Source organism: Misgurnus anguillicaudatus, chromosome 3 (genome assembly GCF_027580225.2).
Source record: "Misgurnus anguillicaudatus chromosome 3, ASM2758022v2, whole genome shotgun sequence".
NCBI classification, from domain to species: domain Eukaryota; kingdom Metazoa; phylum Chordata; class Actinopteri; order Cypriniformes; family Cobitidae; genus Misgurnus; species Misgurnus anguillicaudatus.
Window position 1 is genome coordinate 1,731,590 of NC_073339.2, and position 27,965 is coordinate 1,759,554.

Below are 27,965 nucleotides of genomic sequence, written 5' to 3' on the forward strand. Positions count from 1 at the left end.
TCTCTGAGGACATCTGAGACAGACCGGTTTGATGTGATGCCCATCCTCATAATGCCATATTGATGATTGCCCAACGATAGCTGAATTCTTCCTTGTGCACTTGCAGCTCTTTTTATTTTTTTAAATAATAATAAAAATCCTCATAATAATAATTAATGAACAGCTATTTTGGAAAAGCGCTATATAAATGAAATCAATTTGATTTGTTTCAATGGTGTGTTTACACACTCTGTCAATACAGTTTGTGTGCTATAGCGCCACTGTCTCACATTTTTTAGTTACAGCTACGGCTTGAACGTGATGGGAACGTGACGTAATACTCACATCTTGTGGTAAGGCTCTCTTGTATTGTGGGTTTTCTGGTTATTACACTATAATTGTATGTGTTATGTGGCAGCCTTTTGTCCAAGACAAATTTCCTTTGGGACCAATAAAGTAATCTAATCTTATTGGTCAACTTGTTTATTTGTCTGGGGAAAGAGGGAATATTCAACACCGCGGTAAAAACTTTAAGACACTATGATGCAGTTTGTGTCAGTATGTTTCTTCTGATGATTCTGAAGACTTCTAAAAGCAGCAAATCTCTCTCCACAGATCGAGCAGACGTAAGGTTTTTCTCCCGTATGAATTCTCTGATGGACTTTTAAGTGACCTGACTGAGCAAACGTCTTCTCACACTGAGAGCATTTGTATGGTCTTTCACCTGTATGAACTCTCTGATGGGCTTTTAAGTGAACTGACTGAGCAAACGTTTTATCACACTGAGAGCATTTGTAAGGTTTTTCACCTGTATGAGTTCTCTGGTGTGACACCAAATAATCACGTTGAGTAAAACTCTTCCCACAAACATTACAGTCATAAGGTTTCTCTCCAGTGTGAATTCTACGATGAACTCTAAAATAAGATGGATCAGAAAAGCTTTTTCCACAATGAGAGCAGACGTAAGGTTTCTCTCCAGTGTGAAGTCTCTCGTGGACTTTTAAGTGTTTTAACTGAGTAAAGATCTTCTCACACTGAGAGCATTTGTAAGGTTTTTCACCTGTATGAATTCTCTGGTGATTCACTAAATTGACACGATGATTAAAACTCTTCCCACAAACATCACAGTGATGAGGTTTCTCTTTAGTGTGAACTCTCTGATGGACTCTAAAAGCATTGTGATCTGAGAAGCTCTTTCCACAGATCGAGCAGACGTAAGGTTTCTCTCCTGTATGAATTCTCTCATGGACTTTTAAGGAAGCTGAATAAGCAAATGTCTTCCCACAGTGAGAGCATTTGTAAGGTTTTACACCTGTATGAACTTTCTGGTGTGACACTAAATATTGACGTAGATTAAAAGTCCTCCCACAAACATGACAGAGATGAAGTTTCTCTCCAGTGTGAATTCTCTCATGAACTATCAGATGAGATTTATGACTGAAACGTTTATCACAGTGTGAACATTGAAAGGGTTTCTCTTCAGTGTGTAGGGTTTGGTGTGAAGTTAGAGAGAATGAATCCCTAAAGGTTTTTCCACATTCACTGCACTGATACGGTCTCTCATTGGTGCGTTTCTTCAGATGATGCTTCTGTTCTGTGTGTTTTCTCTCTAAATGTCTCTGTGAGCTCAATGTCTCTCCACCGGTGATGCAGGAAAGAGTTTGTGTAGTCAGTCGCTCTTCTGATGTTGACGACGTTATTTCTCCATCCAAACATGATTCAGTCTTTACATCTGAAAGAAACATGAAAAAATTAAATTCACTTTTATTTATATAAAGAAGGATGAATTGAGATTCTGTTAGGGATGGACCAATAAATCGTCCAATGATGCTTGCTATGCATCTCAATGAATTATGGTGAAATGGCGCTACATTCTATAGCCAAAGGGCACTCTTGTGCAGAAACATTTACACACATGCATCACCTTAAGTGTATATTTAAATAGCTGTTCTTCAAACCTTTTAAGGTATCTTCATAATAATAAAAAATATAAATAATGATTATGTTTGAAGAGTGTTGTTATTTCAAATACATGTTTTAAACGACTCAAACTAACAGTGATTTCAGATTGATAAGGAGTTACTGATCAAAAGCCGTAGTACATGAAATAGTTGTTGATAATATGGGCTGTGCGACTTAAAATAATTATCGGACAGAAATTATTAGTTTATATTAGCATTTATTGTCCCATCCCTAGATTCTGTATCTTTTTCTATATTCACAGAGACAGAAGACAGCTGTCAGTCCGGTTATTATAGCTATTGCACATCAAATTAATCAAATAGTTTTGTATTTTACTGAATTTATATGTAAAACCACATTTTTCTTATAAAAGTATACTATGAAAAAGGCTTAACATGAAATGTACCCAGATAGCATGCAGCCATTGAAACAATGTTAAAAATCATTGATTTGTCAATGTTAATACCATTGAATCAATATCATGTTGCACCCTCCATTAATATTGAAAAAATATTGAAATTGCAACAGATCACCATTATTGTGATCAGTGTTTGCTTTAGTTGGGCCCTTAACTCTTGTGTTTTATTGGTAAGTTTTCTTTGGCTGTTGAAGCAGTGTTTTAAAATACATCTGCTATTGCAAAGACAACAAATAAGTAGTTTAATTCTTGTAGATATACCTGAATAATATTAATGAAATACTGTTAAAAATGTGAAAGAAGTGGATTTACAGTACTAGTTTGAAGCAGTGGCAGGTCTGTTATTTTGAGAATTATAAAAACATTTAGAAGGTTAAACTACTGAATCTATCTCTGAGATCATAAATCGGTCTATGAATGTCATCAATGGTGACGATCAACAAAAGAAAGCTTCACGCTGCAATGCACGCTGGGTATCATCATAGTACTAAACTAATTTATGACTCCCAGCATGCATTGCAGTTGATCGTTTAATCTGAATTTGTTTGATGATTGTCACCATTGTTGAGATTTGTAGGATGAATAATGATGTCTGAATGTGTCAGCATATTTTCTGTTTATCTTGTCACAATGGATTTACAAACCAGAACAATTATAATGGTCAAATATGGATCAACATCATCACATAAAGCAGCTTAATTTTATATCATCTTCACAAAAAGCAATCAGTTTCTACTTAACTTTGAAACACATTTTTCTTTTCCAATGCACATGTCTACATAAACACATACAAACACAAAAAAGAAAAAATTTACTTAGTTAATGTCAAGAATCAATGACCCAATTAAAGCAAACACTGATCACAATAATAGTGATTTGTTGAAATTTCAATATTTTTTTCAATATTAATGGAGGGTGCAAACGTGATATTGATTCAATTGTATTAACATTGACAAATCAACGATTTTTAACATTGTTTCAATGGCTGCATGCTATCTGGGTAGCTTGTTGTGTTTCTATTCAGGGCTCATAAGATGAGCGTGCTTTACTTCGGTTAGTGGTTAGCCGGTCAATATGAACATCCCTACTTCAGTGTTGTTTTTAACACCCTGCTGGTGGTACCCATATGAACTCAGAGCCGGTGTTAATTTGGCTCTGGCAACTTGGGGAAAATAGTTTTGTGATGATATTACGCACCAACCAGATCATGTTATTAAAACCTTCTTCAGAACTGTATTCATTTTTACTACCATGTGTTTCCTAAGATGAAATGTTACAGAATCTGTTATTTCTTTGTACACAGCAAAATCCCCAGAGTTAAATGAACACTGCGTGTATATATTGTCCCAATTTTATCCAGAGTGTTAAAAATTAACACTGAAGCAGATATACAGCACTGTCATGGCAGTCACTCTGAAGAATTTTGAAACAATGTGAAAAAATAACCACTGTATAATGTAGACACACACCCAGCCAATGTAGGCCCCATATGGGCTTGCAATATGGGCCCCAAGTTGGTCTTGCCCCCGGGTTCCATGCTGGCCCCATCTGACTTAGCCCACGTGAACCTTCTGTAGAAACTAAAGCCAATGTGGACTAAACCAAAGCCAAGTATGGGTGTGGTATGGTTGAAGAAGTGATGATGATTCTGGTTCGCACCAGAAGTCAGAAAAGATGTAAAACATTGTGTTCAGTATCTCAGATTAGATAAATGGGCGGAGAGAAAGTGGTCGCATGTGGCTGTTCGAACACATTCAACCACATGTGCGTTTACACTACAAAAGCAATCTGAATGTGGTTGAAAGTGGTCGAAAGTGGACGAGCTCAAAATGTTTTGAACACCGTTTACACCTAGCTTTAACGTCGTCCATTTGTGATCCGATCGACGAAAACGCATGTTAATGCCAAGTGTAAAAAGCCTCATACTCTTACGTGCACATGCAGCTGGACGCGCGCACACACACCTCACAAAAGCCAACGCAAGTATCGTTTATTCATTCGCTGTACTAAGTTATTACCCCTTAATTAAGGCGATTCTTAGAGGTTCTGATTGTTTGTGCAGAAGTAAAGTGATATTAGGGCTGGGTAAAAATATCGATTCATCAATGCATTGCAATTATTTGTTTCGAAGCCTCCAGAATCGAAATTGAATCGAATTGTGAAATTCCTAACAATACCCAGCCCTAAGTGATATTGCCCTTCTTTTACTCTCTCTTAATTTTCCATGCTTTCTCTCTCTCTATGTTTCATGTTTATTGTTCAGTTAGTTGTTGTATGTATTTCATATCATAGTTAATAAACCGGTTTTGTACGTCACAATTGAACTGTTTCTGTGTTCAATGCTCAATGAAATCAATGTCACTTTATCTGCTTTTTGATCTGGCTATAAGCTTTGAGTAATACTGTATAGCAGTAAGAACATTATTTTCTAAAGGCCACGGAATTAAATAACATTTAATTTGCCCCCACTGAATCGCTACAATACTTCTGATGAGTGAGGAAAAACCAAATTAATAAATCAGTTTTCTAGATCAGGTTTCAAGGTATACCAAGGTTTAAACAGTCAAGGTTTCAAAACCACTAAAATGTTCTGTGATACCGTCTCCAAGGTAAGAGCTGTGTTTATAAAAAATGCATTAAGTCATGTGATTGATTTGATGTTTACATTTAATATACATTAAGAAAACATTATATCTTTTTGAAAGCATATTATAAGTTAAAGGCTGTATTTTTACCTGGAATTTGAAAATAACACATTTTAGTATTGCAATGGTAATACCGCAACACTGTGAAACGTGGTATTTTTGCTAAAGGTTATCATACTTCCAGAATCTTTTACTGGCCCATGCCTAAACACCACCAAAGAGTTGCACTATTGTCTTCTCTCTGCCATAACAAACATGTCTTAAACAGTCAAAGTTACAACAGACATAAGAAAATAACAAGCTAAGGGTCAAGTCCAACTTAAACACACTGTGATCACCATAATGGTGACTTTAAATCAAACAGCCAACATCTAAACTTAAGTTAAGAAAATAACTCTACAAGATGTAAAATGCAATTTTAGGTTTTAAACAGAGATGGTGATTAAGAGGATAAAGTTACAAATTGCAGCTTTTAACTCTGCATCAGAGTTATTTTTTAACACTCAGTAAGATTGGGACAACAATATATACACCCAGCATTTAACTCTGGGGATTTTGCTGTGTACCTTTTGAAACCGCTCTTGTATAGTGTAACACTATACGGCAAAGGCATCTGAAATAGTATTCCTTTAAAAAAAGATTGCTCTGCGATGTGACTATTGAAACAATATATTAGTGATACGCCAATATAGAACGATACAGTGGGGCAAAAAAGTATTTAGTCAACCACCAATTGTGCAAGTTCTCCCACTTAAAAAGATGAGAGAGGCCTGTAATTTTCATCATAGGTACACTTCAACTATGAGAGACAAAATGAGGAAAAAAATCCAGAAAATCACATTGTCTGATTTTTTAAGAATTTATTTGCGATTTATGGTGGAAAATAAGTATTTGGTCAATAACAAAAAAGCAAGATTTCTTTCTCTCACAGACCTGTAACTTCTTCTTTAAGAGGATCCTCTGTCCTCCACTTGTTACCTGTATTAATGGCACCTGTTTGAACTTGTTAGCAGTATAAAAGACACCTGTCCACAACCTAAAACAGTCAGAATGCAAACTCAACTATGGCCAAGACCAAAGAGCTGTCAAAGGACACCAGAAACAAAATTGTAGACCTGCACCAGGCTGGGAAGACTGAATCTGCAATAGGTAAGCAGCTTGGTGTGAAGAAATCAACTGTGAGAGCAATTATTAGAAAATGAAAGACATACAAGAACACTGATAATGTCCCTCGATCTGGGGCTCCACGCAAGATCTCATCCCGTAGGGTAAAAATTATCACCAGAATGGTGAGCAAAAATCCCAGAACCACATGGGGGAACCTAGTGAATGACCTGCAGAGAGCTGGGACCAAAGTAACAAAGGCTACCATCAGTAACACACTATGCAGCCAGGGACTCAATTCCTGCAGTGCCAGATGTGTCCACCTGCTTAAGCCAGTACATGTTCGGACCCGTCTGAAGTTTGCTAGAGAGCATTTGGATGATCCAGAAGAAGAGTGGGAGAATGTCATATGGTCAGATGAAACCAAAACATAACTTTTAGGTAGAAACTCAACTTCTTGTGTTTGGAGGAGAAAGATGCTGAGTTGCATTCAAAGAACACCATACCTACTGTGAAGCATGGGGGTGGAAACCTCATGCTTTGGGTCTGTTTTTTTGCAAAGGGACCAGGACAACTGATCCGAGTTAAGGAAAGAATGAATGGGGCCATGTATCGTGAGATTTTGACTCAAAACCTCCTTTCGTCAGCAAGGGCATTGAAGATGAAACGTGGCTGGATCTTTCAGTATGGCAGTGATCCCAAACATACCGCCCGGGCAAAGAAGGAGTGGTTTCGTAAGAATAATTTCAAGGTCCTGGAGTGGCCTAGCCAGTCTCCAGATCTCAACCCCATAGAAAATCTTTGGAGGGAGTTGAAATTCCGTGTTGCCCAGCGACAGCCCTAAAACATCACTGCTCTAGAGGAGATCTGCATGGAGGAATGGGCCAAACTACCAGCAACAATATGTAAAAACCTTGTGGAGACTTACAGAAAACGTTTGATCTCTGTCATTGCCAACAAAGGGTATATAACAAAGTATTGACATAAACTTTTGTTATTGACCAAATACTTACCTTTCACCACAATCTACAAACAAATTCCCAAAAAAATCAGACAATGTGATTTTCTGGATTTTTTTTCTCATTTTGTCTCTCATAGTTGACGTGTACCTTTGACAAAAATTACAGGCCTCTCTCATCTTTTTAAGTGTGAGAACTTGAACAATTGGTAGCTGACTAAATACTTTTTTGCCCCACTGTATATCGGCCAATATTTTCGATCTTCAATATATTAACATAAATCTTTTAAATCTGCCAGTAAATTTCTCTATTACATAAATGTGTTGTTTGTAATGAAAAGACACTCAGTGTCACTCAGTTTAAAGCCAAAGTCTGACAGACAGTAAAATGACCAATCATTATTCACTTTTTAACATGATTTTATGTTGTCACACACAACACCATAATAGTTCAACACACTTATTTAAACAGTACCGTAAGATGTCAGATCCACATTTATTATGTCTTGTAAATATGTTACTTTAAAAGGCTATATTTATAAATGTTATGCATAACAAATGTTAATTTAGTTTCACCAACTTTCTGTTTCTCTATTATTTACGGTAATAACATGTGTGTTATATCGGCCTTATATTGGTCAATCGGCCAAACAGCTTTCTTAAAGGCGGGGTGCATGATCTCTGAAAGCCAATGTTGACATTTGAAATCACCTAAACAAACACGCCCCTACCCCATTATAATCTGGACTTTATTTTGATAGACACGCCCCACAAATACGCAACCCAAATAATGATGTCGGTTAGTAGACACGCCCCTTACTGCTGATTGGCTACTAGTTTATTTTGGTAATCGGCCTGACATCCTTTTTCAAATCGTTTCTCAAAAATCGTGCAAACCCTACAAAACTGATTGATTCAAATTTTAAGTAAAAAAAATAGATTTGTCTCTAACTTTTTTTTTTACCAAACAAAGGCCAGTTGGTTTCATTTTTTTTTCATTTTCATTTCATGTTTGCTACACACTCTTGTGAAAAAGAATAAATTATTATCACTGCATTATAAACACAAAAAATACATTTTTAGAGCTTTCATTGATTTAAAGTTTGTTAAGATTATTGGTTTAGAGTAGCATATTAGTGTCATAAATATGTATTAACAACTTGGTTCCCTGTGGGCTCATGACATTTAAAAAAAATGCTTACTCCGCCATTTTTTTCTCAAAAAGGGGATGAATATAAACTACACTCTTAGAGCTACATAAAAAAATATTGTGGGCCTGCAACAGTCAATGTCAAAAATAGTAAAAAAATACAATAATTGAGGAGACATACCTGACAGAATAAAATCATGACCATCATTATGTTTGTCTTCATATTCATCAAGTGTGGGTTCAGTTTTTATTTCTGTGGGTTGTGTTTTAATCTCAGTTTGGTTTCCACAGTCCTCCAGTTTAACTGAACACATGTTGAGTTTGGTGTGCAGGATCTGCTGCTGTTCTCCAGCGTTCCAGGCAGAATCCAGAGACTCTGTGGAGGTTTGATCAGTAGATTCCTCATCCTGTAAGTCCTGATTACTGTCACACACTGTAGTGTCCTGAGCGTCTGTGTGCTTTGACTCAGTATAACAGAGTAAAGTCAGACTGAGCTCGGAGTCCTGTGTGGAAGATTCACAACAAACACACACAGAGTAAGATTAGAAATGATTTGATGTTGTCTGATTCAGGTAAAGGATGTTTAAGCTGTACAAACCTCTCTCTTCAGTCCTTCATCTCCTCTTAACCTCAGCTTTGTCTCCAGTAACGCCACCTCTTTCTTCAGCTGAGAGATTTCTGTGATGAAATCATCAATATCCAGCATGGACAGATCAGTTCCTACTGATTTACAGCACATCACATCCATCATCATCAACACTAAAATACACAGAGACAAGACTCTGTTTAAACACTCAAGAGAGAAAAACACTGAGGATACACAAACACATCACTCGCGAGCTCTTTCTTTCTTTCTTTCTTTCTTTAGTGGGTTTATATGTGGACTAAAGAGCTGCAGAGCGCCTCCTGCTGTACTGGAGAGAGATGACGCTCAACACTTCATTCATCTCACAAGGTTGATGTTTCATTGTGTGTGGTAATGGCTGTCACAATGCTGATGTGTAATCAAATGTAAAGATCCAGCATCAGGGAATACAGTCTTTACCTCATATGTCAACACTGGGAATTGAAAATAAGATGGGTGCACCTTGAATCATTTTTTATATTCTCTTTCACTGATGAAGTCTCAATGATTTGGAAATGTTAACTTAAGACTGTTAACTTAAAGGGGTCATATTATGAGATATTTCTAAGATGTAAAATAAATCTTTGGTGTCCCCAGAGTGTGTATGTAAAGTTTTAGCTCACAGATAATTTATTGTAACATGTTAAAATCGCAAATTTGTAGGCCTGAGCAAAAGTGTGCCGCCCCTGGGCGCGTCCTTCAAAACGCAAATGAGCCGATGAAATGCAAACACCGATCACAACGATGGTGGTTTGTTGTAATTGAAACTCAATTGTGCTGTCAAGTCCTTCTTTTCTCTATCTTTCTCTCTGCACTAAATAGCAATGCTGTGGTTGGATAGTGCAGATAAAGGGGGCAGTGTTATTGTAATTCACCTTGCTACCTACCTCACAAAACAGGCGAAATCTTAACGACCTAATTTTGCACATGCTTGCGGAAAATGGCTTACTCAAATTAAGTTACTGGGTTGATCTTTATCACATTTTCTAGGTTGATAGAAGCACTGGGGACCCAATTATAGCACTAAAACATGAAAAAAAGTCTCATTTTCACGCTATGACCCCTTTAAAACTCAGGATTAGGCCTTAGGGCATTTAAATAGTTTTACCAACACACCTTACAAAGACATTACTGGTGTGCATCTTGACACAAATCAATGACACAGATATATTTTAAGATGTAAGTTCAAGGTGTTTTGGGCTAAGACAGCTTTAGTCTGGGAGTGTCTGAAAAACATACACATGAAAATTGCTTTATTATTCAATACCTTTGCAGATGCTGTGTTAGTACAGCAAAAAACTGTTGTTGTAAATTTTGTGATGTAGAAATACCATTGAATGTAGCTGGGAAATGTAGCTACCAAAAGTTTACTGTGATTGAACAGGATTAAAAAAAAGACAGTTACTTTTACTTTTTTGTAAGTAATTTTCTATCCTAGTTTGACTCTGAGAGCATTTCATACATGCAGACACAATATGGGTTAAACACAAACACCTGTAAATCATTTCCCCAAACATTAGCATGCCCTGAAAGATGCCATAATAAAATCTATGGATGTCCCTTTAACCGTGTGTGAAATGTTTGATTAACTAAAACTGTAGTGTACAGAGGAAAATCAAGAAGAAATGCCTTTTTCCAAACTTTACAGAGTGCACTGTATAAACTAAATATAAGGTAATTTACATTATATGCACTTACACGACAACTTCTGACAAAACACAGACATTTGTCGCCTGTGGTTGGGCCACCTCATGTCAACAAAATCCAGCCTTAAACAAACACACACGCACAACTCTGCTTGATACAACTAGTTAAGAGTTTATCAGACCTCATAATTAAAGGTACTCGATGCACAAATGATTGACCCTGTAAATTATACACCAACTAAATAACATAAAAAAGGCATGGCGATATGTCTCCTCAATCCTCAACATGGATTTGTGGTAACAAAGGATATATTAAATCTACTTTCCAAACATTGGAATTTATTAGCAAGATAAGCACGTCAATAATATGAAGTAATCCAAAGTCAAATTTAAACAATAAAATGCATTGATCAATCATACAAAAACTGAATCATAGCTAACAGAAAAAAGTTCTAAGAACGTTTCAAAGTAGTTTTAGAAGCTTTGGATAAACATTAACCGCTGTATATTTGGGACGTACAAACATTAAGAACCAAAGTTTGAATTTCAACCATGGTGACAAATAAAATTGTAAGAAGTTCATTATTTATCCAAGCCGCAGTGCATTCTGGGCATCCTGAGATTTGGAATTTGTTAAGTAAGCATAAGGTACGAGAGGCTGTGCTGTGTTGTGAATAAGTAACGGCCGAAGGGCGTTGTTAGGAATGACGCGAAGCGGAGTGCCTGCAACCCCATCAGCCATTACTTATTCACAACACAGAACTTGCCTCAAGTATTATTGCTTTTATAAAACAGTTACTACACAATATTAAAGTAAAAAAATATTAGTGCAACTTTCATGAAGTTAAATCAATAAAAGCATTCCTTACGCTAGAAAAATAGTCACTGACCGTGAACAAAAATGTGTTCCAATGTGTAATATGCATGAAAGCTCAAATAAAAACAACAAACCGATACGTGTGGTTGCTAAGGGCGCAGTGATATAACCGTTGGGTGAAGCGGTCATAGCCGTGTTTTATCGTGAATAAAGCACACCTATTGACCAATCAGAATCAAGGAATGGAACTAACCATTTTATAATACCCAGCATGCACTGCAGCATGAAGTTTTCACTTAATCAATTATTAGAAAAACATTTTTTTTAGCATGTTATTGCACTCCCAGCTAGAAATAAAAAGCTCCAAGAACGTTCCCCGAAAGTTCCCAATGTTCCCAAAAACATTCTGCCAACTTTAAAAGTGTCCATTTTTTTTCAAGTTCCAAGAACGTTTCTGTTGTCCGAACGCCAGAGGAACGTTACACCTTACCACCTTCAAACGCTATGACAATGTCATGTTCCAATGTTCACACAATGTTCAAAACAACAACTGTTTACTACATCGACCTGTTTAATTGTTATGTAAATGATAGAGAAACATTGCATTTTATTATTTAATAAAACATTATTTCTGAATGTTCAGTAAATATATTGCTGTAGAAAACACAATTCACTTACTAGGTTTAGATGTTAATGTTTGTTTCATTTTAAGTCACCATTATTGTGATTAGTGTTTGTTTTAGTTGGTCTCTTGACACTTGACTTTTTGCTTGCTAATTTTTTTCCTGGTTGTGTTAACTTTGTGTTAATGCACCACATTTGTTATGAACATGCAAAGTTAATAGTGTAAATCTGTGGTTGTTGGTATATAATGGTAAAGATCATCACCTAATTCATTTACTAATCAAAAGTTTATTTTCTGCCAATAATGTAAATGAGATTCAGCGCTTTCACAGCAGTTTGTCATTAAGGAGTTTTAGAAACTTTGGACAAAAAATATCCGCTGTATAATTGGGATGCACAAACATCAAGAATCAGACTATGAATCTCAACCATGGTGACAAATAAAATTGTTAAAGGTCACATATGGTCAAAACTGAAATTTTTGTGGCTTTTTTCATGATAACTGAGGTCTAGGGGCTATGTAAGTACCATATAAGTTTCAAAACAGTCATTTAAGAGTCAAATTCACACAGCCTGCTTGAAGTAGCTGTGAGTTAAAACGGTTCGTTTGTACTTCCGTGAATTTGCTACGTCACCGTGAGACAGTCGCCGCCTTCAGTCTCCACCCCGAGCACTGTTCACCGTCCACTGCCCCACCCCCTTGTTCCTAAACAAACTCCTAAGTCATATCACACCACGTGAGAAAATGCTGTTCAATTGATGGATGTCAGGAAACTAAATCATTCCAAAGGCTTCTGAAAACATTAATATACGAGAACAATGGCTAATATTCATTTAATTAGAAATTCCTCAACAATTAGTTCAACTTTAGCCGTCTGATCTAAACATTTCACAAGTGACTGCTTCAGTGTGGCAGTTCAGTGCTGGTTTGTCCAGGAATCTACTCATCAAAGATGTTGCAGTCTGTACATTGTTGGATCCGACCTCAAATCCACAACCCGTAAGTAAACACATATTAAGCAGGGCTGCACGATAACTTGCACGCGATTGTCACGCGAATCTCGTCGTTAGTAGTAAAGCGGCATCACCTGCTCTCAGAACCGGCTGCCGGTTGCCGCTTCTGGGAGCAGCTGATGGCGATTTACTACTAATCAATGAACCGGCTTTACTGAAGAGATGCACGAGACAATCGCATGCAATTATCAGCAGTCCTAACTTTTAAAATACATAATGGAGCAAGAGAAAACTGAAATGATATGTTGTAAACAGTTATGCAACGCTAACGTGTTTGCTAACTAGATGCTAAAGTGTTGTTTTGTAACGTTAAAGTCTTTGGTAGCCACCGGTTTTGATAGAATATCTGTTGGAAATCAGACGTTGTTTGTATTCTTAAGTTAGAGACACAAGCCCTTTTGGTGTCTGTTTGTTTATTGAGTTAAACATGGTAAGGTTAAAATCTCTTAGTCTCTGTGTCTAATGGTTTACTAACCTAACATTTAGTGTCCAGAAACTAACACTTAGTGTAATTCCATGGGTAACCTTATTTCAACTGCGTATTTCACTCATAAAATAACAGGCCTATCAGAAGAGAGGCTCATGAATATTACTTATTACATGCCAAAACGACCTGTTTTTAGCAGAGCTCCTGAAAGAGCTGTAAAAAATATATAGAGATTGTTTTTGGTACTTAAACAGCAAATATATATTCTTAAGGACATCATAACCTAAAATAAAACTCTAGAAAGCCTAAAAATATGTGACCTTTAAAAAAATCCTTATTTATCCATGCTGCAGTGCATGCTGGGAGTCCTGAATGAGATTTGTAATTTGTAAATACCCAGCATGCATTGCAGCATGAAGTTTTTCATTTAATTGTCACCATAATTGAGATTCATAGTCTGATTCTTGATGTTTGTGCATCCCAATTATAGAGCGGACATTTTCTTGTCCAAAGTTTCTAAAACTCCTTAATGACAAACTGCTGTGAAAGCACTGGATCTCATTTACATTATTGACAGAAAATAAACTTTTGATTAGTAAATTCATTAGGTGATGATCTTTACCATTATGTACCAAGCACCACAGAATTACACTATTAACTTTTCATAACAAATGTGGTGCATTTACACAAAGTTAACACAACCAGGAAAAAAACTAGCAAGCAAAAAGTCAAGTGTCAAGAGTCCAACTAAAACAAACACTAATCACAATAAGGGTGACTTTAAATTAAACAAAACATCAACATCTAAACCTAATAAGTGAATTGTGTTTTCTACAGCGGTATATTTGCTGAACATTCAGAAATAATGTTTTATAAAATAATAAAATGCAATGTTTCTCTATCATTTACATAACAATCAAACAAGTCAATATAATAAACAGTTGTTGTTTTAAACATTGTGTGAACATTAAAACATGACATTGTCATAACGTTTAAAAATGGTAAAATGTAACATTCCTCTAACGTTCAGACAACAGAAACGTTCCTAGAACTTAAAAAAAAACTGGACACTTTTAACGTTGGCAGAATGTTTTTGGGAACACTGGGAACTTTCAGGGAACGTTCTTAGAACTTTTTATTTCTAGCTGGGCTGACACTATGATGATTTCAGTGTAGTTTGTTCTTCAGTATGTTTCTTCTTATGATTCTGAAGACTTCTTGAAGAAGCAAATCTCTCTCCACAGATCGAGCAGACGTAAGGTTTCTCTCCAGTGTGAACTCTCTCATGAACTTTTAAGGAACGTGACTGAGCAAACGTCTTCTCACAATGAGAGCATTTGTAAGGTTTTCCACCTGCATGAGTTCTCTGGTGTATCACTAAACTGTCAAGTCGATTAAAACTCTTTTCACAAACATTACAGTGATGAGGTTTCTCTCCAGTATGAATTCTCTCATGAACTTTTAAGGAACGCGACTCAGCAAACGTCTTCTCGCACTGAGAGCATTTGTAAGGTTTTTCTCCTGTATGAATTCTCTGGTGCTTTATAAAGGTAGCCTGTTGCCTAAAACTCTTCCCACAGACATTGCAGTCATGAGGTTTCTCTCCCGTATGAACTCTTTGATGAACATTAATAGATCTTTGATTAGAGAAGCTCTTTCCACATTGAGAGCAGACGTAAGGTTTCTCTCCTGTGTGAACTCTCTCATGGATTTTTAAGTAATTTGACTCAGTAAACGTCTTATTACACTGAGAGCATTTGTAAGGTTTTTCACGTGTATGAATTCTCTGGTGTGACACGAAAGTGCTACGTTGCTTAAAACTCTTCCCACAAACATTACAGTGATGAGGTTTCTCTCCAGTGTGAACTCTTTCATGGCGTTTTAAGTTACTTGACCGAGCAAATGTCTTCTCGCACTGAGAGCATTTGTAAGGTTTTTCTCCTGTATGAATTCTCTGGTGCTCTAGTAAGTTAGACTGTAGATTAAAACTCTTCCCACAAACACTGCAGTGATGAGGTTTCTCTCCAGTATGAAGTCTCTGATGAGCTTTTAAGTTGCCTACTTGAGCAAACGTCTTCTCACACTGAGAACATTTGTAAGGTTTTTCACCTGTATGAGTTCTCTGATGTGATACTAAACTGTAATGTCGATTAAAACTCATCCCACAAACACTACAGTGATGATGTTTCTCTCCAGTGTGAATTCTCTCATGAACTATCAGATGAGATTTATGACCGAAACGTTTATGACAGTGTGAACATTGAAAGAGTTTCTCTTCAGAGTGAATTTTCTGGTGTGATTTTAAATGACCTGAGTTCCTGAAGGTTTTTCCACATTCACTGCACTGATACGGTCTCTCATTGGTGTGTTTCTTCAGATGATGTTTCTGATGTGTGCGTTTTCTCTTATGTTTCTCTAAATGTCTCTGTGAGCTCAATGTCTCTCCACCGGTGATGCAGGAAAGAGTTTGTGCAGTCAGACGCTCTTCTGTTGTTGAGGACGTTATTTCTCCATCCAAACACAATTCACTCCTTACATCTGAAAGAAACATGAAACAATTAAATTCACTTTTACAATTTTATTTACACTAGAAAGATGAATTGAGATGCTGTATCTTTTTCTATATTCACACATAAACAAAGGACAGCTGTCAGCACTGTTTACTGTTACTGTTGAGTTTATACCTAAAACCACATTTTCCTTATAATAGTTCACTATGGTGAAGGCTTAACATGAAATTTAGCTTGTTGTTTTCCTATTCAGGGCTCATAAGATGACTTTATAAATTTGAGAATCCCTACCTCAGTGTTGGAACCCCTATGAACACAGATCCGGTTTTAATTTAATTTAATTTAAAGGCACAACCTCTGAAAGCCAATGAATCAGGTCTCGAAAGTGCGACCAATTTGGTTGCACATGCGCCCTGATTTCTCAATGGTGCGCCTTAAAAAATATTAGGTTGCACCAATTAAAAGTCTCTACAACTCTGTCTCTGAAAGTCTCCCTTTGGTTCAACAACTAGCACATTACCCTGCAATAAAGCCTACGAAGGCCCTGTATGGGCATAGCCTAAAGGCCCAGCGCAGGTTTGCTCACTGGCGAAACGTTGGCCCCTTAGCACTGGCCCTGCAACGGCAGCCCTCACTTAGCCCCCAGGAAGTCCTCATACAGCAAAATCCCCAGAGTTAAATAAACACTGCTGGATGTACAGTCAGGTCCATAAATATTGGGACAGAGGCACATTTTGTGTTATTTTAGCTGTTTACCAAAATTTATTCCAGTTACAGTCATTTTATGACTATTGGCTTACAGTGCACACTCTCAGCTTTATTTTGAGGGTATTCACATACAAATTGTCTGAAGGATTTAGGCATTATAGCCATTTAATATGTAGCTCCCCCTTTTTAAAGGGGCCAAAAGTAATGGGACAGTTGACTTAAAAGCTGTTTTATGGACATGTTTTGTCTATTTGTTAAATAATTTCCTCATGAATGACAGATGTTAAAGGTCTGGAGTTGATTTTATGTGTCGGAATTGCATCTGAAAGCTGTGGCTGTGAACCCAAATCATTCGGTTCAGGGACATCTCCATGCAAGTGATACAGACCATATTTAGGTTTCAAAAACACAACAAATCCATCAGAGAGATAGCAGGAACATTAAGAGGCTGTTTACACTTGGTATTAACATGTGTTTTCGTCGATCGGATCACAAGTGGACGACGTTAATGCCAGGTGTAAACGGTGTTCAGAACGTTTTGAGCTCGTCCACTTTCGACCACTTTCAACCACATCCAGAGGTGGTCAAAAGCACTTTCGATCGGATCGCTTTGGAGTTGCGGAACGCACATGTGGTTGAATGCGTTCGAACAGCCACACGCGACCGCCTTCTCTCCGCCCATTTATCTAATCTGAGGTATTAACCTCTTCAACCCTAGGACCCTGTCCCGGGTCCAAAATTTCTCATTTTGACTTAATATAAAATATTCTTTTAATTGTTAACGGTCTGTCATGGACCCCAGTAACACATATGAGATACTGTTTGAAAGCTTAGAGTCTCTACTTTCTGCAGATATGCATCACTTTGAGAAATCTTTTACTGTAAGAAAGTTATTTACACTTAATTTACACTATCACCCCCCCCCCATAATTTTGTATATGTTTTAATATTCACATATTTCATATTTTTAAAATATGACAAACATGGGCAAGTCTTATATCAAATGAAAGCTCTCATTCTCAGGAATAAGGCTACAGCGTTATTTTTGTTCTATTATTAACACATATCCAACAATAGTTGAATGAATAATAAGGTAAAAAATCGTCTTTTGTAAACGTATGTGAAACTTGAGCATGAACTGCCTCAGATAGCACATATAGCCACAAATGATACACCATCTTTTATATTAGGTCCTACTCTAAAAAATGAGTCCATTCACAACATTTTCTTTGGTTGTGTGCATAATTAATCCCTTGCTATTTATTATATGTGAACATTTTCTTTGGTTGTGTGCATAATTAATCCCTTGCTATTTATTATATGTGCAAAACAAAAAATTTATATTTATATGAAAAATGTATTTTCGCACACTTCAGTAAAATAAGAATCACTTTTGAATGCGACATGCTAAAGAGATCATTCTTTTTTTGGGTGTTTACTGTCTGCTGCTGGTAACAACCAGAACTGTCTGCAGTCTGCTAGAGCACCCAGAACCAGAGTTATACACTATCAAAGACAGTATTTACAACATAAAAAAAGAAAATTTGGCGTTTCATCGTATGAAAAACAACATAAATAACAATATTTTTCACAAACAGCAGCTTTTTATGTAACTTCAAAGTGTTTTCTTTAAAATGATATAAAGCAATTGCATTTATTCCACTGTATGTGCTTATGGGAGCACTTCAAATATTTTTATGTGGAAATTAAATACAAAAAGGGTATTATTCTTCCCTTCAGTTGGAGTAAAATAACTTTTGTATAGATTATGATAGAGAAAAAATTCCTTTTTCCTCTGTAAGCTGGCAATTGCTGGAATCAAACAAAACTGTCTACAGGGAGCTGAGGCACCCAGGGCCAGAGTTATATACTTTCAAATAAAAACTTTAGAAAAAAAAAACATCAAAAAGCGCCTATTTATTTTTGTGTTTATTAGAGGAATGACATCACATACAACCATGTTTAGCACTTTCAACAGTGTTTTATGTAATTTCAAAGGGTTCCTGAAAAATGATACCAAACATTTGTATGTAAACCTCTGCATGTGGGTATGGGAAGCTTTTGAAATTGGGTAGGCCAAGTCCAGGCGAAAATCCCCAAAATAGCTTCAGGGTGGAAGAAGTTAAACACAAGTTTTACGTCTCTTTTGACTTCTGGCGTGAACATTCGGTCAACAGCGCTATTTTTAGCCTTTCATTGATAAAACTAAGCGGCTGATCTCCGTAGTTTCGTTTTGAAAGCGTGTGAAAGTTGCGCGATCCTATTTCATCAATTGCGCTGAAAATTCAAAGAAAGCTCTTACATACTCATGTACAAAACACTGTGCAGCATGTTTACTTGCTAAACAAGCAGTGCACTCCGACATAATATTAGTTTGCGTCCATATAAACTCATAATTACTCCTGCTCGAGTTTGAATGACAGCAGAGAGACTCGCCCACCGTCTGACAGACCACCCCCTTATAGTATTAAGCACAGAAGCGGTCGAAAGTGGACAAAAGAGACGGATTTAAATACCAGGTGTAAACGTAATGTGTCTCTCTCGTCCACTTGTGATCCGATCGATGAAAACACATCTTAATACCAAGTGTAAACAGCCCCTAAGAGTGGCCAGATCAACAATTTGGTACATCCTGATTAAAAAAACAACACACTGGTGAGCTCAGCAACATAAAAATCCTGTATGTCTAAATAGGATAACAGTAGTGGATGATCGCATTATCCTCTATTTTACAGAACTATTTTAAGCTATTTATGCTCGATTAGCATAGCATTATAAATATCCAGTATTGTTATAAAATACCTGACATAGCGTGAAGAACACAGATAAACCATATATCATGTCAATCGTGTTTATTGTCTCCATGATTTAAAACATCACAACATCTTCCTTTGCCTGTAAAGTGGCGATCTCCGGATTCTCCGCGTGACACTACGTCTTCTTAATTAAGTTGTCATAATGAGACTGTCTGTCACGAGCGCCCTCTAGCGTCACGTATAAATAAAACAGACAAACAAAGTGTGAATTGCTGTAGCAATTGCATTGTATGAAATAAATATGGATTAAATATTACACATCCCTGCAGAAATTTAAAGTGAATATTTAAAATGTAATAAATATTTCTCCAAATATGCACACTTTGAATAAAAAAAGCCCCAAATGAACATTGAGTTGTTGAGTGCTTTCATGACAACCATGCAGGAGGATTTCTCTCAATAACAGCGACTGAGAGTCATACTTAATAAAATACAAATGCATAACTCCTGACAAAAAATGAAGACACTACTGTCACTATAGGATTTTCTGAATAAATAAAGGTCAAAAACTGAATCTTAAGTCTAAACGCTTTTTAATGCGGTCTAGTTTTTTGAGGTAAGTACATTTAAACTAACAGTAACTTTGAATTCATGTAAATAAAGAACTCTTTAGGATGCCAGTGTCCTCGTGCGAGTTAACACGTTTGGGTGCTTGTAAAACTGCGGCGTTAAATGCGATGCGGTCAAAAATTTGGGTGCACCTAACTTTTGTTAGGCCCACCAGTGCAACCAGTGGAAAAAGTTAGTCTCGAGACCTTAATGTTGACATTTGAAATCACCTAAACAAACACGCCCCTACCCCAATAGAATCTGGACCTTCTTTTGATAGACCCACCCCACTCAACCCAGGCAATGATGTCGGTTAATAGACCCGCCCCTTACTGCTGATTGGCAACAAGTGTGTTTTGGTACTTGGCCCGACTCCCTTTTCCAAAGTGTTTCTCAAAAATCGTGCACCCACCTTTAACACCAGGAATTTATTGTGTATTGCTCTGGCAATGGGGAAAATAGTTTTGTGATGATATTAGACACCTCTCGTCAAGTGACCAGATCGTGTTATTAAAACCTTCTTCAGAACTGTATTAATTGTTAATGTCTTTCGTAAGGTGAAATGTTACAGAATCTGTGATTTCTTTTGAAACCGCTCTCGTATAGTGTAACACTGACAAAGGCGTCTGAAATAGAATTGCTTTTGAAAAAAATTGCTCCAATGTTCTGCGATGTGGCTCACTATACATTGGGACGCTTGACGACTTATTTTCGCTCTTGGAGTCTTGTGATATAGCTCTATCGTGCCTCTGACCTAATTACAGCCGTGATGATATAGAGGTATATAAAATTAGTGTTATTTACTAGTTACCTTTAATAACATTTTTATTCAGAAATTATCATCATACCTTTTCCTTCTTTTGTATTGTACTGGAAATAAATTGTTTAACTTAAATCATTTGTGCACTGTAAAAATACACAGCAATTTGTCAAATTAACATATATATTTTTGTTACTTTACCCTAAATATTTAAGGGAAACCACATTTTTTCTAAGTTATGTCAACTTTTCACAAGCCAAAACTCTAAATAGAGGTTGAATTGACCAAGTTCTTTTAACTTCATGCTGTATTTTTTCTTGCAGGGTGTATGTCACAAATTTTTGTAGAATGTACTTTTTGGCCACCCCATATAATCACTGGGTCTTATCTGGCCACCCCTGAAAAAACATTTTGGCTACGTCCCTAGATATTAAGTGTTATAATATGTATTAACAACTTGGTTTAATCTGTGGGTCCGTGACATTTTACAAAATTCTCACTTCGTCATTTTCTTCTCTAAAAGGTGATGAATATATGTAAACTACACTCATAGAGCCACATAAACAATTTGTGTGGGCCCACAACAGTTGGGGTTTAAAAGGTAAAAAAAAAATTGAGGAGACATACATACCTGACACAATAAAATCATGACCATCACGGTGTTTGTCTTCATATTCATCTGCTGTTGGTTCAGTTTTTATTTCTGTAGGTTCCGTTTTTATTTCTGTAGATTCAGTTTTGATCTTCATCATGAGGTTCCTAAAGTCGATGAGTTTGACTGAACACATCTTGAGTTTGGTCTGCAGGATCTGCTGCTGTTCTCCAGCGTTACAGACAGAATCCAGAGACTCTGTGGAGGTTTGATCAGTAGATTCATCATCCTGTAAGCCCTGATCAGTTCCTGATTTACAGCACATCACATCCATCTCATCACCAACACGAAAAAACACAGAGAAAAGGCTCTGTTTACACTCAATAAAACACTCAAGAGAGAAAACACTGAGGATACACAAACACATCACACGCGAGCTCTTTCTATCTTTCTTTAGTGTGTTTATCGGCGGACTAAAGAGCTGCAGAGCGCCTCCTGCTGTACTGGAGAGAGAAGACACTCAACACTTCATTCATCTCTCATTCATCATTACACAAGAAAGTTGATGTTTCTTCATGGTGTAATGGCTGTCACAATGATGGGTACACCTTGTATAATTCTTTGTATTCTCTTTCACTGATGAAATCTTAATGAGTTTTCATGAATCACAATGGCAACTTAAGAAACAGGAATGTGATTTAGTGCTCGTATGTGATTGTAAGACAAGCCGCCGCTCTTTTGCTGAACGTAAGGTTCTGGATGGGGTGTAGGAATGTAGGACAGTTATGTGTTCTGGCAGTTTTGGAAGGAGTTATGGTTGTGTTGCCCAGTTGAATGGACAGTGCGTGCTTTATCTTGGGTTTTCAGAAAATACAAGCAGCTCAGTCTTCACAAGGTTCATCTAGAGATGGCGTTTCTTCATCCAAGCCGAGATGTCGGCTAAGCAGGCTGTAATGCGTGCTGCTATGGTGGTATCGTCTGGGTGAAATGAGAAGATTTGGGTGTCATCTGCATAGCAGTGGTAGGAGAAGCCAAGAGCCTGCTGAATACAACTTAAACTGCACTAATCCAAAGCTTTAGACTAGAAAGGGTTAAATAAGAGGTCATTTGAATACTTAGTTTGCAAAGTAGTTTATCAAGGTTAGCCAAATTATTCTGACCCCATAGTAGGGTGTTCACATTATTTTTTCCAGTGCCAGTATAAAGCAAATTAAAACCCAGGATTAGGCCTTAGTGCATTTTAAGCTCCCGTTCTTTCTGTGATTTTGAAGCTTTGATTGTGTTTATAGTTTGCAATATAACATGTATTCATGTTTCACGTGTAACCCCCCCCCGGTATTTTTCACACAATTTACTTATCTTTATAGCGCTGTTTTCACTGTTCTCAAAACAGGCTGACGTATTCTTTGTTCTATGAAGTCCCTCCTTCAGAAATAAGTAACAAGTTCTGATTGTGTATTTGGTTTAGTGTGTTGTGATTCGATAGCAGCTTGGCTTAGCAGAGCCGTTTGAGCCAAAGCTGGTGACTGACGTATTCATGTGGGCAGAGTTTAGTCAAAAAAACGTTTTACTGACGTCATTAAAGCAGAAAATAGAGGGTTGTAGTCTAAACCGGCCGTTCGCTGTAGGCTCTGAAAGAGGAATTGTATTAAAGAAAATATATTGCTTGGCAGTGAGCTTTATAATTTTACAGGTATTATTTATACTATTATAGCAACATTACACACTAACTAGGGTTTAAAAAATGGTATTAGGAAGAACGTGACCTTTAAATAGTTTTTACAAAACAATAACACAAATATATTTTAAGATGTCAGTGCAAGGTGCTTTGGGCTAAGACAGCTTTAGTCTGGGACTGTCTGGGAAACATGCACATGAAAATTTCTTTATTTTAAAGCAAAACTTTGCTGATGCTGTGTTAGTACAGTAATAAACTGTTGTTGTAAATTATGCGATGTAGAAATAACATTGAATGTAGCTGGGAAATGTAGCTAGTAATAGTTTATTGTGATTGAACAATTAAAAAAAGAAAAAGACGTAATTTAGAAGAAATTTTCTATCATGTGTAGGAAAGGACAGAACACAATTGCAGACAGCTCTTGAACAAAAATACTTATTATTAACAAAAACACCCTCGAGGGAGCAAACAATGACAATAATCCAAATAATATAACATTATGTGACGTGACACTAAGCAGGGCTGAGATGAGACAGGAACACACAAGTCATTGAAAGATGAACAACGATCCAGCACAAGACAGCAGACACAAGGGCATTAAATAGGGAAAAACTAAACTAGGGAAGGAGGACACACAGGTTAAAGGCGTTAACTAATAATGAATAATTAACAAGGAAACAAGGGGAGGGGTCAAGACTGAAGACAGGAGAGCACGAGGCACAAAAAACACAGGCCACACGACTCTCTACACAAAAACAAGACAACAATAAGGGCTACAATGATCCTGTCAAAATAAACAAGGCTGACAGGATCGTAACAAAACATTTTTTTCTGGTTTAGACTCCATCATGGATTTGCGGTAAAAAATTATTCCTCAAATTTACTTTCCAAACGTTACAATTTATTAGCCAGGTAAGCAAGATGACAATATAAAAAATCAATTCAACTAATAAAACACATTAATCAATCATAAGAAATGTTAATAATACAAAATATTTCCAAGTCCAATTCAAGCAATATAATGTATTGATCAATCATACAAAAGGAGAGAGTAAACAACATATTAATTCAACATTTAATTCATAAGGAATAACTGACGATGAGAGAGAGATTGTGAGGAGAGAAACACAATATAGGTGACTCTTCTGTCTCTGTAAAGTGGGCTGGTTGTCTTTGAGGTAGATGTGAACTCTTTGAGAAAGTTTTCAGATGTTGACTTTCATCAGAATTCAGTGTCTTTTAGAAAATAGTTCTCTGTGGGTTCGGTCATTTAGTGTTGGTCTTTAGCTCTCTGAGGACATCTGAGACAGACAGGTTTAATTCCAGTTTGATGTGATGCCCATCCTCATGCTGCCATATTGATGATTGCCCAACAATAGCTGAATGTTTCTTTGTGCTCTTGCAGCTCTTTTTATTTTGTTTATAATAATTAATGTACAGCTGTGTTGGAAAAGCACTATATACATGAAATCAATTTGATTTGTTTCAATGGTGTGTTTAAACACTCTGTCAATATAGTTTTGTGTGCTGTAGCGCCACCGTCTCTCATTTTTGATTCGGGAACGTGACATAATACTCAGATCTTATTGGTCGACTTGTTTATTTGTCTGGCAAAAGAGGGAATATACGACACAGCAGTAAAAACTTTAAGACACTATGATGTAGTTTGTGTCTGTATGTTTCTTCTGATGATGCTGAAGACTTCCAGAACGACCAAATCTCTCTCCACAGATCGAGCAGACGTAAGGTTTTCTCCTGTGTGAAGTCTCTGATTGGTTTTTAAGTGACCTGAATGAGCAAACCTCTTCCCACACTGAGAGCATTTGTAAGGTTTTTCACCTGTATGAATTCTCTGGTGTTTCACTAAATAATTACGTTTATTAAAACTCTTCCCACAAACACTACAGTGGTAAGGTTTCTCTCCAGTGTGAATTCTCTCATGAACTCTAAAATAAGATGGATCAGAGAAGCTCTTTCCACAATGAGAGCAGACGTAAGGTTTCTCTCCAGTGTGAACTCTTTCATGGATTTGTAAGTGACCTGAATGAGTAAACGTCTTCTCACACTGAGAGCATTTGTAAGGTTTTTCACCTGTATGAATTCTCTGGTGTGACACTAAATTGTAATGTCGATTAAATCTCTTCCCACAAACACTACAGTGATGAGGTTTCTCACCCGTATGAATCCTCAGATGGATTCTAAAGGCATTGTGATCTGAAAAGCTCTTTCCACAGTGAGAGCAGACGTAAGGTTTCTCCCCAGTGTGAATTCTCTCGTGGACTTTTAAGGATCCTGAATAAGCAAACGTCTTTCCACAGTGAGAGCATTTGTAAGGGTTTTCTCCTGTATGAGTTCTCTGATGTCTCACTAAATTCTCATGTTGACTAAAACTCTTCTCACAGACATGACAGAGATAAGGTTTCTCTCCAGTGTGAAGTCTCTCATGGATTATCAGATTAGATTTATGACTGAAACGTTCATCACAGTGTGAACATTGAAAGGGTTTCTCTTCAGTGTGTAGGGTTTGGTGTGAAGTTAGAGAAAGTGAATCCCTAAAAGTTTTTCCACATTCACTGCACTGATACGGTCTCTCATTGGTGTGTTTCTTCAGATTATGTTTCTGTTCTGTGTGTTTTCTTTCTAAATGTCTCTGTGAGCTCAATATCTCTCCACCGGTGATGCAGGAAAGAGTTTGTGCAGTCAGTCGCTCTTCTGATGTTGAGGGCATTATTTCTCCATCCAAACATGATTCAGTCTTTACATCTGAAAGAAACATGAAACAATGAAATGCACTTTTATTTATATAAAGAAGGATGAATTGAGATTCTGTAAGGGATGGACCGATAAATCATTCAATGATGCTTGCTATGCATCTTAATGAATTACACTGAAAAAATTATACTTTGGATCAGCTTAAAACTTAAAATTTTAATTTAATATCAGTCAAAATACTTCTTCAGCCAAAGATAAAAATTTTACATTGAAACAAAGTTAAAATATTGTTTTTCATGGAGACCAAATTATTATTTTTACTTTGGTAAAAATGTTTGTGTCTCTAATTTCTTATGGACTGTCTCTTTATCTGGAAAAAGTAATAATAAAATGACGAAGAAAGTCACAATATTAAATGCAATAGATAAATGAACACTGCCGTGTGTATATGACTCCATATTACAGTTATTTTAGGGGGTTGTAATTGACAGATTTGAATATTGGGGGGGGGGGGGGTGTTACCTCCGCCCAACTAACTACATCCTGAGCACTAGGGACCCAATTATAGCACTTAAACATGGAAAAAGCCAGACTTTCATGTCAAGGCCCCTTTAATTAAATGTCTTATTTGTTAATGCATCCAATACTTCTTTAAATATTACTATGCACTGGCTTCCTTCAACAACAGCAAAACCTCCCGAATAAAACCACAAAGCAAAACAGACCTCATTGCATAATGCATATCAGATAAAGTTCAGATGCTCTTTTTAAAATATTTTGGGTCAATCTCTGGCACAGCTTTAAAGCTGAAATTTTTATGAAATCTTATTAGAGGTCCAAAATGGCATTGAAACACACATCAAAAAAACTTTACAAATAAAGTTTTAAAAATACAACAATAAATGATGAAACATACCTGACAGAATAAAATCATGACCATCATTAGGTTTTTCTTCATATTCATCTGCTGTCGGTTCAGTTTTTATTTCTGTAGGTTCAGTTTTGATCTTCATCATGATGTTCCTGAAGTCGATGAGTTTAACTGAACACATGTTGAGTTTGGTGTGCAGGATCTGCTGCTGTTCTCCAGCGTTACAGACAGAATCCAGAGACTCTGTGGAGGTTTGATCAGTAGATTCATCATACTGTAAGTCCTGATCAGTTCCTGATTTACAGCACATCACATCCATCTCATCATCAACACTAAAATACACAGAGACAAAACTCTGTTTACACTAAATAAAACACTCAAGAGAGAAAAACACTGAGGATACACAAACACATCACATGCAAGCTCTTTCTTTCTTTCTTTAGATGGTTTATATGTGGACTAAAGAGCTGCAGAGCGCCTCCTGCTGTACTGGAGACAGAAGACACTCAACACTGTCATTCATTTATTCATTCACTACACGAGGTTAACCTCTTAGCACATATGCTATTTTAGGGATTTCCAAATGGATATGCCCTACCCAATTTCAAAAGCTTCCCATACCCTGATGCAGAGGTGTACATACAAAAGTTTGGTATCATTTAACCTTTGAAATTACACAAAACACTGTTGAAAGTGCTAAAATTATTGTTTCCTAGCAAACACAGAACGTTCCCCCAAAGTTATTTTTGAAAACCAAATAAGAACTTTTTGGGATTGTTCCCTGTATGTTATTTTTAGTTTTATTTTATTACCTAGAGAGAATGTTCCCAGAACATTCCCTGTAGGTTTTTTTTTTTAAATAAAACGAATACACTTTAATAATGGATGATGGTAAAGCTTCCACGGCAGCGCAGTGAACGCCCATTGCTCCTTGTGTGTTCACTACTGCTGCTATCCCTACGAATATTTGAAGAATTTAAGTGAAACATCTTTAAATCCATTGTATTCCTTTATTACTGCGAAGTCTAATGTGTGCGCTCCACTGCAGCACACGCTTCTCTTCTCCGCTCCCCCAGCATGCACTTGCAAACTCTCGTCACTCACAGTTGTTTATTTTACCTCAGAGACAAACATAATTTTGCCAATTTCTTTACTTTCTTTATCATTCAGTAACTAAAATATAATAGAACAAATATTATAAACTAGCAAACAAAACATCAAGGATCAAGAGTTCAACTAAAACAAACACTAACCACCATAATAGGGACCTAAAATGAAACAAAACATCAACATCAAAACCTAATAAGTGAATTGTGTTTGTTTCAACAATATTTTTAGAAAACATTCAGAAATAATTTTTTTTAACAGTTTTAAAATAACAAAATGGAATATTTCTCTAC

At 36.7% G+C, this 27,965-nt stretch overlaps 1 pseudogene; it reads right to left on the bottom strand.

The window, feature by feature from the left end:
* Nucleotides 1-27,009, bottom strand: LOC129445210 (uncharacterized; annotated as a pseudogene).
* Between the last annotated feature and the right edge of the window lie 956 nt (nt 27,010-27,965).